Source organism: Protopterus annectens, chromosome 11.part0, assembly GCF_019279795.1.
Source record: "Protopterus annectens isolate FY-2018-M chromosome 11.part0, PAN1.0, whole genome shotgun sequence".
Lineage (NCBI taxonomy): Eukaryota > Metazoa > Chordata > Ceratodontiformes > Protopteridae > Protopterus > Protopterus annectens.
This window is the reverse complement of record NC_056745.1, coordinates 840,105,143-840,123,953: the sequence shown is the minus strand read 5'-3', so window position 1 is coordinate 840,123,953 and position 18,811 is coordinate 840,105,143.

Genomic DNA, 18,811 nt, shown 5'->3' with positions numbered 1-18,811 from the left:
CTGAAGAACAGACAACCAAAATATGGCACCAGAGTCCCCCTGCAGCCATTCCAATGCCCCATTACTTGGCTCTTTCACCCCATTTATCATAAACACTAATGTGCATACTGCTTTACTTCTACAATGATTACTTGGATTTTATTTTTACATTTTATAGCACAATGCACAAACACTACTAGACATCTGCTAAACAAAGCAATACTGTCACATACAAAATACACTTAGCATTAAAACTTCTCTGCCCTTGAAACTCACAGTCATTGAAACAGCATTGAAATGCACACCACATCCAAAGAAAATCAAAGGCAATTTGCACACAAAACAAGAAACATACATGTGTTCGATACACCTTCCTGACTTTATTAAATTATATTCCTTGTATAATACAGCACACTTGTTAGACTTAGAGTGCATATAAATTTATTGTTTGAACATTTTTCCAGTAATTTATTGGGGGGGGACAAAAGCCCAAAAATCAGGGACACATTTTAAATATTGCTTTTATAATTTTGGAAAGTTGTTAGAATAAAATGTGTTACCACCGTGCATTTTACTGCCAAATCCTAAACCCAGGACCCTGTGCACTATAGTCAGAGCAACATACTACTATGCCAAATCAGCAGTTTCCTGAAAGATTTGAAGACTGAAACTTAAATGACTATCATTTACTGAATTCACTTCTCACCATAGCATTCAACCTCTTAGCGCAAAAAACCTGGACAAAGCCAATAATGGGGGAAATACAAAATTCAGTTCTCACTTCTCACCATATCTCTCAATGTCTTAGCACAAAAAACTGGACAAAGCCAATAATGGGGAATACAGCCCCAAAAATAGGGGCAAATTTCAAATACTGATCTTATAACATTAGAAAATTGCTAGAATAAAAGGTTTTGTGTTACCATTTATTTTCTGAAGAATATGAAGTCTGAAATTCAAATTCTAGTCATTTAGTGAATTTAGTCCTTCACTGATTTGCCAGTAAAATCCAGAAAACCACAGATTTTATGAGGAACAGAACAAACATGTGAGGCATAAATCTGGAAAGTTTGATGAAGTGGTGGTGGGTAGGGACTTTAGGCTCTTGTTACCTGTACCCAAGGAACAGGGTTTGAGCCTGAGTACTTCTAGTCACCAGTTATATTACCTTGGGGCATTGCACACACACACACACACACACACACACACACACACACACACACACACACACACACACACACACACACACACACACACACACACACACAAAATGGCTTGCCGTTCTTCTTCTTGCAGCTATAAATCCACACATACAGCATAATAAATACCTCTATCTGAAGCCAGCCTAAACTCCGCAAAGTCTTCTGCTTGCTTGTCTCACACTCTGCAGCCTCTGCCTCCAAAATGCTGCTGCATAATAAATAATCCTAGACTACACATAAATGAATCCAATGGCTTGCCATTCTGCCTCTTGCAGCTATAAATGCTGCTGAGCGTTCCCTGGCTTCTAAATTAGTATTTAAAATGTAAGTGTGTAACTGCTTTTATTTTCTCTGTTTAACGTAAATCATTTTATGACATGTTCTATTGTTACTTGTTTTTCTTTTCTGCAACACAGCTCTGTGAACTGTAATGCATAGAATCCAGCCATATACGAACTTTGTAAATTACCTATCTGACGCGCTCACCTCGGCTCCTTAACTGAATCAATGCTAAGCCAGGAACCTGACCAGCAGTTCCAACTGCTTGGTTCATGAGTCGCTTGTTTATCTGGACTTCATAGACTATAATTTATGTCGTCCAAATTAATTTTTTTATACCAGTCCTGTTTTTTTTTCTTAATTCTTTGTTTATTCTACTGCTATCATAGTTTGTAATCCACTGCTATCATAGCTTGTATGACTACAGTCGGCGGACAACTATTCTTGCTCCTCCGCACAATTTACCCTACAAAAGGTGCCTAGTAACTGGACTAAAGTCCACTCAGCTATCCACCAGCATGTGCTGTCTTCCAACCTAGCCTTGCTGAAGACTTATAGACACCCTTGTGCTTACAAATGGCAGTAGTGTGTTTTAGTAGTCCGGTGCAGCCTTTATTCTCAATTCAGTTAAAGGATTGTCTTGCTGTTAAAAAGAAAAAAAATATATATGATTTTGCTGAGGTTCTACAGTCAACTTTGTGCTTACAAATGGCAGTAGTGTGTTATAGTACTCTGGTGCACGTTGTAGTCTCTATTTAGTCGCAGGATTGCCAATCTGCTAAAAAGAAAAAGAAATATATGACCTTGCTGAAGTTTTACAGTCACCTTTATGCTTACAAACGGCAGGAGCGTGTAATAGTACTCCAGTGCAGCTTTTTAGTCTCAATTTAGTCACAGGACTGCCACTCTGTTAAAAGAAAAAGAAATTTATAACCTTGCTGAGGTTTTACAGACACCCTTGCGCTTACAAACAGCAGTAGCGTGTTTGGTATTCCGGTGTAGCTTTTAGTCTCAATTTTAGTCATAGGATTGCTACCCTGTTAAAAAGAAAATGAAATAAATAACCTATTGATGTTAGCTACAAACCTGATTCTAAACTAGAAGTTTATAGGTACCTGTTAACCTTTCCACACTCACTGTGAAACAGAGTCATGTATTTCATGCGCTTCCCCTTAGATACAAGATTGTAAGTCTATTTGTGATGTGTTTATTCTAATGGGGCACACGCATGTGTTTTTCTGTTTTGTGCCTAGTCTCTTGATGGAATTTTGCCTGATGCTGTAATAGAGCTAAATGTTTTTACTGTTCACTGAACTCTGGCTATAATGTGTTGTCTCTAGCTGCTGAAATACAGCTAAATGCTTTTACTGTTCATTAAACTCTGGCTACAATGTTTTGACTCTAACTGCTGCATTTTTAGTTAAAAAGCTTTATTCTAGCTTACATTATTTTCTTTTAAATTGCTTTGTCCTAGTTTCAGTGTTTACATATAGCTGCTGTTATCTAGTTCTAAAGAATTAAAAAACAAAAAGGGGAAAGTTCAAGTGCTTATGCCTAGTTTCAGAAGATACTACACCTGATGCTGATATTTTTATGTTATTGAACAAGCTAATGTGTTTCTGTTCTTAATTTTACTGATTAACTAACTTCTCTCCTGTTATATAGCTAGTATCCATTATAACTTTCTTCTCCCTTTATTTTTTTCTCCAGTTGTGCATACTTCTTTTACCTACTTTTTCTACTTCCGGCTGTGCCCTGCTGGACTCCAAAGACCAACTTTATTCACCAGTCTAACCCTGCTTGTGTATCTCCTCACCTGGGTAACCAAAGTACCCCCTGGATTGAAAGCCAAGATAAACTAAGATTGTATGTCAAATAATATTATATCTTCTTCTACATGTATATGTTAGTGTTGTAATACTTGCTAGGTGTCCAGTTTAAACTGCCATATCAGCCAGCAGCCATACCCCCCTCTGCTTGTTTTCTTGTACTCCCTTTCCTCTTTCCCTAAGTCATTCCAGCCTTTCCAGTATTTCTAACTCCTTCAAGCCTTTCCCTTCTAAATTTCTTTTTCCTTTTTTCTTCTTCCAACCATCTACTGTGGTCTCCACTCATTGTAATTACAGGTTTCAACCACTAGATGGCTGTCTTCACCCACATCTAATTTCACTTACTTCACTACTTTCCACTTACTATAAACTATTTACTCTTACTTCACTCTTACTGTCTTCACCCACTTCTAATTTCACTTACTTCACTACTTTCCACTTACTATAAACTATTTACTCTTACTTCACTCTTACTGTCTTCACCCACTTCTAATTTCACTTACTTCACTGCTTTCCACTTACTATAAACTATTTACTCTTACTTCACTCTTACTGCACTACTTTCCACTTACTATAGCCTATTATCCCTAGTATCTAGCTCTCTTCTTCTTCATCTCTAGTCCTATACTAGCCCTTACTCTCCCTTTTGCCTCTCAATTTTCCCTTTCCTTACACTCACAACCACTGCATTTTTACTTACCTTCCCTTGGTCTTACCTTCTACTATACTGATTGTTTTTCTCCCTGCTATTAACTTCCTTTGGGTCTGCCCCACTCCGTTCACCTTGCGGGCTCACTCCGGTCCCCTACCCTACCCCCAATTCCCATCTACCCCCAGTGGTCCTAGCCATATACTTCTGTAGCCACTCCCCCTCCCATTTTCGGACCTATCTCTTACATCCTTGACCTAACAGCCCTACCCCCTACCTCTACAATTCCTTAATTAAACTAAATACATTTCTTGGTCTACTCCCTCACCTCTCCACACCATATCCTGTACTGATTATTTTTTAAAGCATCTCTCTTACAACCAACTCTATTATACTTAATTGGACACTTCTTCCCTACTCAACCTCTTATAGCACTCTCTCCTTTTACTTATTACATTCCCTCCTGCAATATACTCTAACCACTTATATACATATCCTAATGGCCCCAACACACAAGACTATATTCGCAAACATACTACTCTTAACTACAACTCTTGCTTTTCCTACAATACCATACACACTAACCTTCTTTGAACATTTTTCTCTTCCTGAACAACACCACCACTAACAGCAAACTTTACCATCTTCTTTCATTTACTCCCTCAACCACAGTAACATAACCTCCACCTCTATCTATATATTACCAAAATATCATAGAACTACCCATGTTACTTACTTCCTTATTAAAAATACCTCAAATAATTACTACAAAATCCTTAAGTTTGTACAATATCCTCAACAACACCCTCTATTAGATGGTGATATTCATCCAAACCCTGGCCCCAATACTGATAATCCCAATAACTTACACAACCTAACATTGCCTGTTATCACTACCTTAACTAAACTGCCTAACTCCCTCCTGATAGCTCACCTTAACATCCATAGCATAAACAATAAAATTACCCACCTACATGCACTCTTAGATGTGCACTCATTTCATATTCTCTGTATTACAGAGACATGGCTAAAGCCCTCAACTCTGGACCAGGAGATTACCCCTCCTGGATATAATATCCTGAGATGTGACTGTAAAACCAAAAAGGGTGGAGGTATAGCCATTTTGTACAAATCTAAACTCCAGGTTTCATCCTTCAATGTGCTCCTACCATCGAATACCAATTCAGAAACCCTTACTGCCAAACTTCAAATCAACAACTCCAAATTTATCTATCTAATTTGCACATATCTCCCCCCTGGAAATAATATCAATACTCTTGTAAACTTACTTAGTTACCTCGCTACCCACCTACCTCAGGAGACCATTGTATTAGGTGACTTTAATATAGACTGGGTTACCTATAGCTCCCCTAATCCTACACATAATCTTTATGGATTCCCACAAATTATAACCGCTCCTACTAGAATCTATAAGCCAAGCAGTAAGGAAACCACCCTAGACTGGATCCTTATCAACAGCCATCTTGATACTTATAAACCAGGAACCCGTCCTGACGATATTAGTGACCATATGCTAACCTACATTATTAAACAAAGAGTCCATATCCCAACTACTAATAATTTTAAAACCTCCCACTCCAAAAAAATTTTAATCCAGAGAACTTCCTAAATAAACTGAAAGCATGTGACTGGTCACCAATGTCTCATCTCCAACTTGATGAAGCAGTGATCTTCTTTAACACTACATTTCTTCAAATCCCTAGATTACCATGCCCCCTATCGCTCTTCCCAAATAAGAACCAAAATTGCCCCCTGGCTCACAAAAAAAAACTAGGCAAAAGATCCTCCTCAGAAATAAAATCTGGGCTAAATGGAGAGCCTCCAAGTGTCCATCAGATCACCTTTACTTTAAACAGTTAAGAAATGCCACCAAGAAAGATATTCTTAGAGACAAAAAAGACTATTACCTTCACCTCCAACAAACCCATCAACAAAAAACACAAAAATTCTGGTCAGGCATAAACAAACTTCTTCAGCCAGGGCACTCTATAACTCCTGCCCCTGCAGTATTCAACCATAATAACTCCAACCAGATTCCCGATGCCTTTAATAACTACTTTACTGAAGCCATTCAAACCCTAGCCAATACTTTACCACCTATTACCACTTCCCCATTAAATACCACTAAGACTCCATCTCCTACCTTTCAAATACAACCTGTACCTACATCCCTCATCTGCAACCTCCTTCAAAAACTAAAACATTGCACCCCTTCTGCTGACTGTCTGCCAGCTGAATACCTGCAAATTGCAGCAAAAGCCATTGCCTATCCCATCTCCATCCTTATAAATAGAACTATTTTAGAAAGCAAAATCCCTTCCATATGGAAAGTATCCCACATCATCTCTCTACATAAAGGTGGGTCATCTACTGAGCTCTCCAACTTTCGGCCTATTGCCTTACTCTCTCCAATAGCTAAGACAATGGAAAAATGCATTCGCAGACAACTACTTAACCACCTTCTCCAAAATAATCTACTTGCCAACTGCCAACATGGCTTCAGGCCATTCCATAGCACAACCACTGCCCTGCTATCCTTTTCTGACTCCATAAACAAAAATCGTAACAATAACACTTTTTCCTCTGCACTATTTATTGACCTTTCAAAAGCCTTTGATATGGTGAACCATAACATGCTTATAGACATACTAAAAGCCCAATCACTTGATCCACAAGCATTACAATGGTTTAAATCCTATCTGGAAAATGGACAGCAAGCAGTACTTTGGGATAATAATATTTCTACATCCCTCCCAGTGAATATTGGAGTACCCCAAGGCTCTGTCTTAGGACCTCTACTCTTTTCATTGTTTATTAACGATCTACATACCAAAATTCATCAAGCCACCTGCATACAATATGCAGATGACTTTACTTTAATTTGTTCAGCCAAGTCCATAGCCTCTCTCCAGTCCCTCACCCAAACTGTATTTAACAGTGTTGAAAATTGGTTCATGCAACACTGCCTCCTCCTGAACCCCAAAAAACAAAATTATTGCTCTTTGCTCCTACTCATAAATTACCTCAACTGTACTTCACAATAACCTCAAAAAATTCAACTAACATATCCCCAGACACTACAACCCGTCTACTAGGAGTAACAATTGATAACAACCATAGCTATGATGACCACATTAATTCTACAATAAAGTCTGTCAACAAAAAACTAGGCACCCTTTACAGAATCAAACCCTTCCTTACCCCTTCAGCCAGAATGACTATTGCCCAGACCCACCTTATCTCTACCCTGTTCTATGCTTCTGCAATGTATACCAATCTATCTAAAAGCAACCTCTCCAAACTTTCCACCAGTTATAATAACATATCCAGATTTGCCACTGGCACCCCCTTTAGAACTCACCACTGTCTCAGCCTCAAACAACTAGGATGGCTAGAACTGCAGAACCTGCTACTTTGTCAACAACTTGTTATCACCCAAAAGATCCTTTGCCACCCTAACAATACCCCTATCCTCATTAATCTGATTACACCCTACAAAAAGCTTGAAACACTACGCTCAGCTAATAAGCTCCTAGTTTCCACTATTAAATCAAAAAACAAAGCTGGGGACTCACTTTTTACCAACACAGTAGGTAAAAACTGGAACCAACTTCCTACTGAACTTTCCACCCTTGATTCCACGTTTCTTTTTAAAAAAAATCTTAAAGAACATCTTAAAACTCATTGGCTTTGTCCATGCTCTAACCCTGACTGATATCTCATTCCCCTTCTTGCTCTCTCTATACTTCTCTACTCTACTATTCTATGCTGCCTATCTGTAATTAACAATTTCCTTCATAGTACAAAAAAAAATGTTTATGTTTTTCTCTCTGTATTTCATCTTAGCTTAAACCTACTAAATGACTCAGTACAATTTTGTTCTGACCAATGCAGCCAATGTACTCTAATTCACTTGACTATTACTATATATTGTATTCTTTGTCACTGCTGAAGCTTGGAGCTTTTCACCCTGGGCCTCTACTGAAAATGGACATATATCCAGTTAGACTAGCCCGGTCAACAAATGTAAAATAAATAAATAAAATAAAAATAAATAAATACAATGACTTGCCATGCCATTCGTGGAACGAACCAGCACCATCCCTGCTTCTTTGCAGCTGGAAATACATGCATGTGTGAGTTATTGCTCAATTCCGACAGGCTAGCCAACCATTTCAATGAACTGACATCATCACGCATGTGATGATGTCAGCTCAAAATGCCGAACTACATTTTTTAAAATAAAAAAGCCAGGAAATCTGAAATTAAGGGGTGCCACTTGAGAATCGTGGCACCCCATTATTTGGACCCCACAACTTGGTAAAAACTGAGTAATTCAGTATGGCTGGGAGGTATGCTAGTGTCTGCAGTAGAGTGAATGATAACTCACAGCTTGCAATCATCTGCAAACCTAGTCAGCCATAAACTTTTAGCATTTGCTTCAATTTCAGAGAAATAGATGCCAAAAATGAGCAGGCTCAGTATGGAAGCCTGGAGGACTCTGCTGGTGACTGGCCTCTTGGTGGAGGTGGCCTCACCTGTTTTGAACTCCTGGATCCTATCAGTGAGCCAGCTGGCTAACAGGTGGTAAAAGGGTTTATACATAATCTAGTGAGCTTGTCTATAATGTCTGAGTGGGTACTGTATCAAAAGCCTTGGCTAGGTTGAGGTAAGCTGTGTGCACAGTTTTGCCCTCATCCATTGCTTTGGTGACTGACTCAAAGAAGTCCACCAGATTTAATAGGCATAACCTTCCTTTAACAAAGCTGAACTGTTATGGGTTCAGCACTGTAGCTTTCCTATGTCATCATTTATCATTCGCATGATGATTTTTTTCCATGGACTTACATATGAGGCTGGTCAGACTTATGGGCCTGTAGTTACCTAGATCAATGGTTGTACCTCCTTTGTTCAGGGGAAAGACTGTAGCCATCTTCATTTCTTTGGGCACTAAACCTGGCTGTTGGCTCCAGCTGAAAAGTGGTGCAAGTGGACCATAGACTTCATGTTTCATGCTATTTAGTAAGTATCCCTGGATGTTATCTGGGCCAATCAAAGCAGTGTTTTTGGCATTGGAAATTGCATTGATAACCTATTCCCTAGTAATGGTTGGGGGGGATTCTGGTATGCAATATTTCCTTTGGACTATTGGGGGTGGGTGGGGTGAAATTTGAGATGAAGCTGTCAGCCAAAAGTTTGGCAATGGCCTCCGGTTTAATGTGAGTGATACCATTTACAATAAGTTCTGCATATTGCTGTGCATTTCCATTGAGGTTATGGACATAGCTGTAAAAATCTATGTGGTTGTCCTTTGCTTGAGAAGCTATGTTTTTCTTCTAAGTTAGCCTTTGAAGTATTAATTAATCCTCATAGCTGCCTATTTACAGGGGATTTTAGTATGTAGGGCTTTGTTCCTTTAAAGCAAATAAGCTTGATAGATAAGACAAAATGATGAAAGGCATGGACAATGCTGAGTTTCTTGAATCTGATGGGTTATTAGATTATTTTTCCATTTTCAAATGCTCTCAGTGGGAGATATGAAGTATGGAGATGAAGGCAATTGACCAGGACAACTGTATGCATTGTGTTTTAAATGAAATTGTACAAAGATTGCCACAAAACTGTTATTTTTTTGCTCATTTCTAAGCAAGCTGTCTACATGTGCCAGAAATTAATCTTGAGAGTTCCAAGTACTCTTTGCTGTGAGAAATGCGAGATGTAAAAGTACATTGGCAAGCAGTACAGTAAATAAATTCTGAAACTGGGGGAAGTAAATCAGAAATAGCAGACTCCACAGCAGCCTTAATACTTTAATGTGTTTAACAGAACAAGGAACAACTTGGTTTCATTTAAAGGTAGTCAGTGCACTTTTCCTTAGGGATAAAAGTTATTATTATTATTATTATTTTGAAAGCATGAAAACTGTTCTTCATATTTGGGAGGGGAATACAGATAAGAAAGGTACAGACAGCAATCAGTGTATGAAGGGACAAAGTTAATAGGGGATGGTTGGTTATGAAAACTTAATTTAGATTTTTTGTTTGAGGGTTTTCATTAGAGCAAATAGAATGGAAAATGTAACGTGTTCAAATGAAGATGAGAAGAAACAACTGCATAAAGGATCAGCCTGACAAACAGTGTGTGCATGTAAGGCAAAGTTGGAAATACATTCAAAAGACCTGTCATTAAAAATAGGGGTAGCAATATCTTACTATAATAGTGGCTACTCTCTGTATATTATCTTGGAATGTGAATGGCCTTACAGGTATAGACAAAAAGGAAAGAGTATTGAAAAATGTAGACTGCAGATAGCAATGTTTCAGGAGATGCATTTGGATAGAAATGAGCAAGTGAATTTGACAAAGAAAGAATTTTAGGATGGGTATTCAGAAGACTATCAGGGAAACAAAAGAGGGATAATAATACTAATTCCTAAAGGGGCTCCAATAGTGATAGAAAAGAGGGGAAAGCAATAAAGGCAAGTTTGTGGTAGTAAAGAGGTATTGGCAAAGAAGGAGGATTATGGTAGCATGTATTTATATTACAGAAAATAACGGCTAGTATGGAAATTGAGAAAATATAGGGATAAATAATTATTTCACTTGTATAGCCTTATAGCATAATTCTAAATCAGAAACATTTAAACCTCCTACCACTTTTGGGAGTATCGGTTTATCCCATGACAGTCTACATTTACCATCATCTCAAATAAAACATCTTATCATATTTTAGTGGCTTTGAGAGCATCAGTAGGGATATTAGTTGGCAAGGTCTAGAACACATAAAGTAATAAATTAATAGAGATAATAAAATATTGCTGCCAGTATTCTTTAGTCTGATTCCAGTCCAATTATTTCCCATCTATTAAATCAGTTTAAACATTTTGTTTTCAAATCCCAATATGCTTTGGTAATAGATCTATCCAAAGTGTTCATTAACTAAATCCCAACATACTTTATATGTTCTGACTTATTGCCTCAGCAGAAATGAAATATATCCCTACTGATTTTATTTTATTTTATTACAACTTGACAATTTACCAAACTTAAGCATGTCTACATGTGTAAACATAACACACACTAAAAGAAAAGGATCAATTAGAATATAAACAATAATGCTAGAAATTTCTAAATGCTGGTGTGGTGTACGAGTACCCATATCAAGACTGCACTTTGACCAGACCTCCTGTTTTTCCTAACAGGAATGATAATATCTTGTGAAATTCTTCTTTTCATGGAGATAATGAAAATCCCTTCAGATGTATTGTAATTCTGGCAAGCTACAGGGTCAGCCATGTGCTACAGATGCAACAAGGCCTTCACTAGGGGGTGACAGCCATCATGATATGGTGAGGTGAAGGTGCCACTAAGTAGTAAATGTGAGCCCTGGAGAAGAAATACCGAGAGAAGATGAACCGGTAAGGCCGATGATGGGGAGGGAGTAGAGAGAAGACAGTAGGGAAATGGAAAGAGAAGTAAGAAGACAGAAGAGGTGGAGGTAAGAGCAAGAGATATATTTTGGAGTGTCTGCAAAGGTGGTGTAAGGTAGGCTATAGATAATGGAAGAAGAAATTGCAGGAAATATTCTGCAAGTGGTAGTTGATGTATACCATATGTCAACAATTTTCGTAAGGTAGCAAAAGGATAAAAATGTACAGTAAGGTAGGAAAACAGTTAAACAACAATTCTGTGTCACTGAGAAGCTGAATGCCACTAACCAGCCTAAATTAGATAAATACCAACAAGGCTTGCACCAATGCTATGCAAGCCATAAGTAAAGCAAAAACATACAGTCCTTAAAGGCAAGTGTGACTTTCCTTGGCAGTAGCAAAGAAAGCACGTTTATTCATTTAATAAAACAGTTCACTTTAAGCTGAACTGCTGCATCCATAGTATCAAATGACAGTTCAACAGCCCAAAGCTCTGGTACTATGGCAACAACAGAAACAACAGAGGAGCCTGCAACAACAGCCACATCTACCCATTTTTTTAAATCAATCATGTGACTCCTCACTTTGTAGAAAGGAAGGGGTGCCCAACAGTTTCAGTTCAGTGGGGTGTAGCACAGCTGTTGATCTTGTTCCCAACTGTGCTGAGGAAGAGAGGCTAAGTGATATTAAGGAGAGGCAGGAAAGCCCAGTGTAGCTCCTCCAAATATGAAAAACTGAATGAGGCTTACAGCAAGAGGCAAACTGCTTCACTAAAAACAGGACATCAAGGGTAACAATGTGTGAAGCCTTAGCATGCTGTTATGCTTTGTGCACGTTTAGCCAGGGATACACACTTGAATATTTGAACAATAGCAATGAGAATTAGTTGCTGTGAGAGCAGGTGAACAGTATCTGACCATAAACTCTGCTCCCAGAACACTTTTGCTGTTTCCTTCTTCTACCCACAAAAGGCAAAGGAGCTCCTCTGGTACCCACTTCTCAAGTAAAAGACATAATTCCGACCAGAGGATACCTGAAGTTAAGTATTCAGTTCTTCACAGTCACAGCTTTGGGAGATACCAGTCTGGGATTCTTCATGCTTTAAGCTAGCATGTATTTATACACTGACTCCATTATGGTTGATGGTATAGTATGTAATCCATCTAACACACAGTCAGCACCACTTTCCAGGGTTTATCTGTTACAAAAGTAAGTTGATGCTTGGACTAGCACTTTTTGTATCCTATATAATTAATTCTTGGATTGAGTGAGCACAAGTACAATGAATGAGATGTATCAGTAAGATTGTTTGCTCCAACTACCAGGATGGCATCCTAAAGCAGAGAGGACGAAGCAGACACTGCATCTAGCGCCCAACATTTGTTTTACTTGCAGCAGTCTTTACTTAGCTAGGACCATTCTTTAGTTTAATGCTGGCAGCCACATAGTACCAGATGAGCTAGTGGTTGTAAGGGAGCTGCAGTTTATAATGTGAAGACTATATAGGTCTATGGATGGTACTGTTAAGGGCAGCTTTAGGTGGGAGTAGACCTAAACATAAAAAGAGGACTACTTTGCTGTTCAGCAATGCATTTATTTTATTTTATTTATTTGTTGATTAGGTATGATGGGCAACCGTGGTGGTGCAGCAGTTAGCATTGCTGCCTCACAGCAAGAGGTTCTCTGGTTCGATCCTCGGCTGGGGTGCCTTCTTTGCGGAGTCTGCATGTCCTTCCTGTGGTCGCATGGGATTCCTCCGGGTGCTGCAGTTTCCTCCCACATCCCAAAGACATGCTGTAGGTGGATTGGACACTCTAAATTGGCCCTAGGCATGAGTGTGTGCATGTGTGCATCTTCTGTGGAAGGTTGGGTGCTGGGGTGGCAACTTGACACTGTAAAACTCCTCTGCCAGGTGATCTGCTATGGCGACCCCTAACCAGGAAAAGCTGAAAGAAGAAGAAGTTGATTAAGTATGATAAACAATCCTTCATGGACTATTTTGAGGTATGGCCTAAGCTGTATCTTGTGAACGAATGCATAACTCATTACACACACACACACACACACACACACACACACACACACACACACACAGACATGCACCAAAGTAATAGGACTGGCATGCAAACTTCCCTCATACATTTACTAGAATAGGTCAGGAGTAGACGGCATACCTTGCATCTGCACACTTAGAACTTGAGACTATGTAACCATGTAGTTCTTTTAAGGGCTTCCCTGCACATGTGATATTTGGATCCTTATGGTGGTCTTTAGTGGAGAAATATATAAAAAGGTGATTGGAATCTTTTTATTAGGGGAAACAGTAGAAACAGATGACTATATTTCAGGTCTGTTTTTCTGTAACTGTTTTAGAACTGTTATGATAAGCACTTCACAAAAGTGAGTTCAGGCAAATGTGACCCACAAAGAAATACTGCTAATATATTGTATGGGAAGAAATGGAAAGATGGCACAGCTGCTTTTCAGTAATAGCTTTACATGGAACCTAGTTTATAACAATCAGGCCATGATACAACAGAAAAATAGTTCAAATGGAGCTAGTCTGAGTTCAAAAATTTGATGCCATTACACTAAGAAAAAATCCTAATCACTTCACCAAACCTAATACTCTAGTATGGCTTTTTTTACTTGTGTTTGATGTTTGACATAGACACAAACACAAAGTGAAGAGAAAGACTAGGAAAGAAAAATACTCACCACTGATTATGGAACACAATACCAAGAACCACCCAGTGTAGTCTAATTCAACAAGCCAGCTAACAAAGGCTAGCAATCATGAATTTTATATGCCTTACACATTACCCATCAAGCTTGCTCCAAACATGAGGTATATCATGGAAAATACCAATTGACACCCCCACATACCTCTATCAGTGCTACATTAACGATATTCAAAAATACTCTTATGACAAGCAAGGAGGTCTTCAATTCAAAAAACATCTGCTGTTAAAACAGCAAAAAACAAAAAACACACAATCCAGGGTAAAGTATCACCTCCCAAAATGTAATGTCTATGTCCAAGATAAAAGAGGTAGATACACCAAGACAATCGAAGCCAACCACAAGTGTATATCACAGCAATACGAATTTATTGAGAGAAGTAAGCGCTTTCACGTCTACCAGGACGCTTCATCAGACTTAATAATCACAACCATTATTACACTCTTTTAAATAGCCCACATCCTCCTATCACAAAGCATGTATCAACACTCATCAATGAAACACAATACTATTGGTGTATATATAGAGTAAAACATTATTGCATAAATAAGTACAAACATATGTAAAATATTAACATGTATAAAATATTATGCACTTTAAAAACATTCATAAATAATATACGAGCATAGAAAAAAATGCGTATAAAAAACTTATATTAAAACCTGATCATCATAAAAAATGCCAGACATATTATAGCAGTAATGCATATGTTAAATCTAACGTTTCAATGGTCTATCTACAAGAAAAGGTCTCAATGAAATCTTATCATTGAGACCATGACCTCTATCTGCCGATAGTTTAGTAATCCATCTAATCTCTTCTTTTTCCGTTGTGTTACGTATACATCCCAGTCTTTCTGTAGCAAATATGTGTTCAATTACCATAAAACTAAAGGAATGTGTACTATCATGTTGCAGGACATGATTGGCCAGGGCATTGGTCTCATTCTCTCTATTAATAGCATAGATATGTTCCCTTATACGTTCCCTAAGTGTTCTATTTGTCATGCCAACATAAAAACAGTGGCATTTCTTACATTGACTAAGATAGACCACATTCCTTGATTTACAGTCTGCATAGTGTGGAAACTCATACTTCTTACCAGTATCAGGGTGTATAAACACATTTGAATTCTTTACAAAAACACACTGATTGCAACTACGACAAGCATAAGTACCTTTCCTTTGTGAAATTATCCCTTCCTTCTTGTTCTTATCGTAACATAACAATTTCTTAAGTGACTTGGTATTTTTATAGCTAAACGCTGGTCTATTATCTACTATATTAGCAATCTTGTCATCTAGCTGTAGAATATTCCAATGTTTTTTAATAATATCTACAACTGAGGTATTGTTATTAGTGTATGGAATAGCTATCCTTTTCCTATAAGGTTCATTCCTATTCCTTCCAATATTGGTAGATGTATTTCTATGTATGTATGACAAACCTATCCCTTCACGTTCCACTTCATGTAACCCTTTAAGATCTCTTCTATGCTATCCCCTTTCTAGAAACTCTTTCTCCATTCCTATAATTGCTTCAGAGAACACTGAATCTTTACTAATAATACGTGAATATCTAATAGCTTGATTTTTGACTATATTCCTGTGTATATGTGGAGGGTGCATGCTATCCCTATGTAGGATAGCGTTCTTCCTACAGGGTTTTCTGTATGTCTCTGTACTAAGGACACCATTTTCCCTCTTTAATAATACGTCTAGGAATTCAATCCTTTTCTGTGAAATAGTGCTAGTTAGCTTCAGAAACGTAGTAGTACTATTCATATATGTAATAAATTCTTCTAAGCTAGTGAGGTCACCTCCCCAAATCAAAAAGACATCGTCCACAAATCTTTTATAACATTTAATGTATCTTGAATAAATAATATGTTCAAGTATATAGGTGGATTCCCAATACGCCAATACTAAGTTGGCATACGAGTTGGCGCATGATGTACCCATCGCCACTCCCATAACCTGAAGATAATATTCTTTGTTGAATACAAACACATTATTGGAAAGAACTAGATCTAATAGCATAGTCAGCCTTGTAATATCACTGTTGCTCAAACCTCTACGTAAGAGATATAGCCTTAAAAAGTCCACTCCTATATCATTTGGTATGCTGGTAAACAGCGCTGTAACATCTAGCGTTACCATGTAATCAGAATCTTCAAGCTTGTTGCCTAAATTAAGGCATGCTAAAGTTTCTAAAAACTGTTGGGTATCTCGTAAAATAGAAATAGTAGAATCCACTAATGGTCTGAGTTGTTTTTCAAGATAAAACGATGTACTCTCTGTTAACCAGCCTCTACCTGAGACTATCGGTCTAAGCGGAGGTCTATCTACGGTCTTCTGTATCTTGGGGAGACCTCTAAACATTGGTATAACAGGTTTTTCAACCAGAAAATATTTGTATAATCTCTCATCTATTATCCCACACATTAGCATATCATACAAATGCGCATGCATTCTCCTAATAAGTTTATCTAAATCAACAAAATTGAGTTTAACATATGTCATGCCATCTGATAACATCTCATTCATTACATTCTCATAATAAATCTTATCTAATACAACTGTAGCACCCCCTTTATCTGCTGGTCTTATTACTATCAAATTATTATTACATAAGCTGTTCAAGGCTGATTTATCATTCATAGTCAAATTAAAAAATTCAGGTTTCTTCCCATTATTTTCAAACTGAACCAAAACGTCTTTCATACATGCTTTTTCGAAGCTTTCTAATAGAGGATGTTGAGGTGGTATATATGTAGAAGGATTACTAAAACACCGTTCATGATTGTTAATGTTACTTTCATTACCAAATTGTAGTGCTAAACCAACATTTCTAATAAAACACTTAATGTCCACTATTAAGTCACTCACATCCACATCTTGTGAAGGAATAAATGATAAACCTCTGTTTAAAACAGAGAGTTCATCTAATGTCAGTACATACCCAGATAAATTAACTACTAGGTCCGTTGAGATTCCAGTTGTCCTTCTGAGGTTTTCCTCTTCCTCCCTTTGCACTGGGGACTCCAAGCTATTAGATATTCACGTATTATTAGTAAAGATTCAGTGTTCTCTGAAGCAATTATAGGAATGGAGAAAGAGTTTCTAGAAAGGGGATATCATAGAAGAGATCTTAAAGGGTTACATGAAGTGGAACGTGAAGGGATAGGTTTGCCATACATACATAGAAATACATCTACCAATATTGGAAGGAATAGGAATGAACCTTATAGGAAAAGGATAGCTATTCCATACACTAACAATACCTCAGTTGTAGATATTATTAAAAAACATTTTAATATTCTACAGCTAGATGACAAGATTGCTAATATAGTGGGTAATAGACCAGTGTTTAGTTATAAAAATACCAAGTCACTTAAGAAATTGTTATGTTATTATAAGAACAGGAAGGAAGGGATAATTTCACAAAGGAAAGGTACTTTTGCTTGTCGTAGTTGCAATCAGTGTGTTTTTGTAAAGAATTCAAATGTGTTTATACACCCTGATACTGGTAAGAAGTATGAGTTTCCACACTATGCAGACTGTAAATCAAGGAATGTGGTCTATCTTAGTCAATGTAAGAAATGCCACTGTTTTTATGTTGGCATGACGAATAGAACACTTAGGGGAACGTATAAGGGAACATATCTATGCTATTAATAGAGAGAATGAGACCAATGCCCTGGCCAATCATGTCCTACAACATGATAGTACACATTCCTTTAGTTTTATGGTAATTGAACACATATTTGCTACAGAAAGACTGGGATGTATACGTAACACAACAGAAAAAGAAGAGATTAGATGGATTACTAAACTATCGGCAGATAGAGGTCATGGTCTCAATGATAAGATTTCATTGAGACCTTTTCTTGTAAATAGACCATTGAAACATTAGATTTAACATATGCATTACTGGTATAATATGTCTGGCATTTTTTATGATGATCAGTTTTTAATATGTTTTTTATACACATTTTTTTCTATGCTTGTATATTATTTATGAATGTTTTTAAAGTGCATAATATTTTATACATGTTAATATTTTACATATGTTTGTACTTATTTATGCAAGAATGTTTTACTCTATATATACACCAATAGTATTGTGTTTCATTGATGAGTGTTGATACATGCTTTGTGATAGGAGGATGTGGGCTATTTAAAGGAGTGTAATAATGGTTGTGATTATTAAGTCTGATGAAGCGTCCTGGTAGACGTGAAAGTGCTTACTTCTCTTAATAAATTCGTATTGCTGTGATATACAATTGTGGTTGGCTTCGATTGTCTTGGTGTATCTACCTCTTTTATCTTGGACATAAACATCTGCTGTTGTCAGAGGGTCTAGCAAAATATGACTGGAAATCCAGAAATGTGCTTTATGTGCTAGTGCTCATCAAGAAATAGGCATTTTTGATAGCCCACCACTGCGTGTCATTACCCAATAACCCCAACCTCTATACCAGAAACATGCAAAGTGCACCCTAGCCCCTTTCTTGTCGCAAGTGATCAAAACAGTTTCCTTTCTCGCTGCCCTTCCAGTAGCAATACTCATTAATGACCTAATGAGTCCTTGGTAGCAATTGTTGTTTCTTGATTACTACTACCATAATATTTGGCATTACTTGTTTTCCTGTAACTACCTTGCACCACCCATGCATAAC